This window comes from Micromys minutus (assembly GCF_963924665.1).
Source record: "Micromys minutus genome assembly, chromosome: 1".
In the NCBI taxonomy this organism is placed as follows: domain Eukaryota; kingdom Metazoa; phylum Chordata; class Mammalia; order Rodentia; family Muridae; genus Micromys; species Micromys minutus.
Window position 1 is genome coordinate 199,770,770 of NC_137969.1, and position 3,182 is coordinate 199,773,951.

A 3,182-nucleotide genomic window follows, 5' to 3' on the forward strand; every position below is an offset into this window, starting at 1 on the left:
TTCTCTGGCGGTTTTCCACTGCCTGTTATCTGCCTCTATCGAGGGATGTTTCTTTATCCCAAAACCCAACACAAGCACAACTCTATAGCCTGATAGCTTTTCAGACAGGTTTATGTATTCAATTCTCAATCCACAAACCCTCTACACAACAAGATTACATCAAATAGACAAGGATACAAACTGCCCTTTTATACGAAGTATTAGACCTGGAAAATCCATAATGTTCATAGCTATTTAATGCTAATGAAGCCCACCTGGATCTAGTTCATCCTTCTGGAGGCTCATCTTGGAAATTCTCTTCCATCCATTCCCTCCTCTGACCTCTGACCACCTTCCTTACCCCGCCTAGTCACTGGCTCTCCTTTATTTTACTAATTAGAATGAGAAGGTTCAGATGAAGTCACCTCATGAGTACATGACTAGGTAGCCCTTCTTGGGGAAGTAAAATTAACATTAAAATACAAACAGCTTCAGGACAATCTACATCACTTTTTCTTTCCTCTTAATGAAAAGTCAACTGTTCTGCCAGGCACTTCCCACTGGTATCTTAGTTTCTTTAAATATCAGGATCACAGTATATAGCAGGGGAAAATAACATGTTCTTGACAATCAAAACACAAAGACTAGAAAGTGAGTATGTCCCTGAGAAGTCTGTTTCATTTTGGAATTGACTCAACTAGTTTCAGGGAAAATCTAAACCCATTGATAGAACTAGAAATGAAGAAGAAAAACAACAAGAATGGGGGTGTGGCTCAATGGTAGAGAGCTTGCCTAGCATATGCAAGGCCTTCAGTTCAATCCCCAACTTGGCAAAAAGGAAAAAGCAAAAGACACTTAGATGGCTGATGCCCTGAATCTCTTTGAAAAAGCACCATTGGCAACACAACTACTTCCTAATTCTTTTCTACTTTAGTTGATTGGACAACTAAACAAATAATTTCAAACACCTGCCCATCTAGGCAATATACAGCAATGGAACTAGAAAAGTATTCACTATCCAGTTACTGTTATGTTTGGGTTATGCTAAACGTAGCTGTAGACCCTGACCAGCAGGGAAATTAGGCAGGAGACCCTATGTTCCTTAGTATTACCACAATGGGAAAGATTTGCTCTTATAACTATTGCCTCACTATGTAAACTAGACGTCTATAGTGTCCAACTGTGAAAGAACTATCGCACCAAATCTGAAGGCAATTTATCTTTTGGGTAAATAGCAAGGTCCCTTTGTCAAACTATTCTATTTAGCATTCTTTCAGTCATCCTCCTACATCCTAGACCCTTGAGTCCCCCAAGTCACTACTGAACTCAGCTTTCTGGGTTCTTTAATTTGCTGTATAGATACCCTACCCTAAGTGATTAATTGAAAAAAAAAAATCTCCTCAAGAAACCTTAACAAAATACCAGATTCCCCTTTAACAACAAAAGAGATGGAGATTAATAAGCCAAAATAGGAAAAAAGGTATCTGTGGCAAGACAACTCTGATCTCTGACCTCAGACTCCTGTTCTGAAGGAGTCACTGGGAACTCCCATTTTTAAGAGTCAGTGGGAAGCAGCACTGCTGCTCTCTCACTTAGCCATCCTCTGAGCTCTCAGCCGACCTGGCATCAAAGCCACCTTCCTGTTCCTCTCCTGTACCTCAGGATTTAGCATGGGAACATGGACACTTTTTCTTTATGGTTTTCTTAGTGTTTCTTTCCTCAGAATTACTAGATGCAGAATCATCTGACTGAGAATATCACCTTCTCCCCCAAAAGGGATCTTTAGATTTTTTTTTGCTTTGTGTGCTTGCTTCCTTTTCCTGATACTAGAAGCTAAAGTTTCTTCTGAGAAATCACTTGAGGAATCTGCTGTTATGCCTGTAGCTTCCTTTTTGTTTCTCTTCTGGTTTTTTTTTTTTTTTGTTGGTTGGCTGGTTGTGTGTGTGTGTGTGTGTGTGTGTGTGTGTGTGTGTGTGTGTGTGTGTGTGTGTATGTATGTATGACTGTTTTTCCTGCTTCTTCTTATGGGATTTCTTTGACTTCCTATGTTTTCAGGATGTGTGGGTAGATGATTTTACCTGGGGAGATGTTTTTCCCCAGAATGGTAATGTCTTGCTGATGATCACCACTGTCTGTTTCAAGCTCTTCAGGATATACCTCTTTATAACCACTGTGACCCCATTTGTCTGGTATACCTGATCCATAATCTTTAACTTCTTGTCCCAGGATTTAGCTTTAAGAAAATCATCTCTCAGGGCCACAGAAATTTCATTCTTTGACCTCCAGTAGTCTCTCTGACATCCTTCATCAAAACCATCACTTCTCATCCGACTTGAGATGCTGGGTACTGTGTTCCTTCTGGTCCCCTGGTAAGCATCCTCCATCAGCTTCTCTAGTTCTCTGATTTTCCACATGTTGGATTCCTCCTGACATTACTTAGGAGAACTTTCCCCAATGGAACCCATGACACTTTTTAGTCATGTGCTGCAACCTCGTGTGGCAGGGTGGGAGAAAAGGCAGTGGCTTCTTTCTTTTTTAAATAATATTAATATACTTAGAATGGATGAAAACTTACCCAGGGCAATGAAATGCCCATGGTGATAACCATGCAGCAGACAGCAGTCAGACAGTGGGGTGCTGGAAACATTCTCTTTCAGATAAGAAGCAAGACAAGTGTTCTGATTACTCTCTGTTCATCACTGGCCAGCAGAGAGGCAAGACAAAGAGGAAATAAAAGCAACTTCACTGTATGTGCTGAAGGTAGGCCTGTGGAGGTAGAAAGAAAACCTCCACAGGGTGAATTGCTAAAAATTTACAAGGAATTATGAGACAATCAACTTCATCCTACTTATCAGCACAAACAAGTGAGTTTCTTTTAAATCCTTTTTAAAGATTTGTATTCTTATGTGCATGTGTGGGAAAGGCATGCACAAGTACACTTGCCTGAAGAGGCCATAAGAGGGAGAGGAATCCCATGGAGCTGAAGTTGCAGGGTAATTGTGAGCCAGCAATGTGGGTGCTATGAACAAAACTCAGGTCTTCTGCAAGAGGAATAGACACTTTGAACCACTGGGCCATCTCTCCAGCTTGAGGAATAAAACATTAAGTATCATTCTTAATAGCATAATTTAGAAAGATTTTTAAATGTCAAGAAATGTTATAATCCTATGTTCCTTTGAATGAGAAATGTGTCCCATAGCCTC

General features: G+C 40.4%; 1 pseudogene across 1 annotated transcript; it reads right to left on the reverse strand.

The window, feature by feature from the left end:
* Positions 1-1,637: 1,637 nt before the first annotated feature.
* Positions 1,638-2,575, reverse strand: LOC308417160 (uncharacterized protein NKAPD1-like; annotated as a pseudogene). The gene is made up of 3 exons: positions 2,555-2,575; positions 1,984-2,405; positions 1,638-1,910 (listed from the first exon to the last, which is right to left on the reverse strand). The product of its transcript is annotated as an uncharacterized protein NKAPD1-like (transcript).
* Between the last annotated feature and the right edge of the window lie 607 nt (positions 2,576-3,182).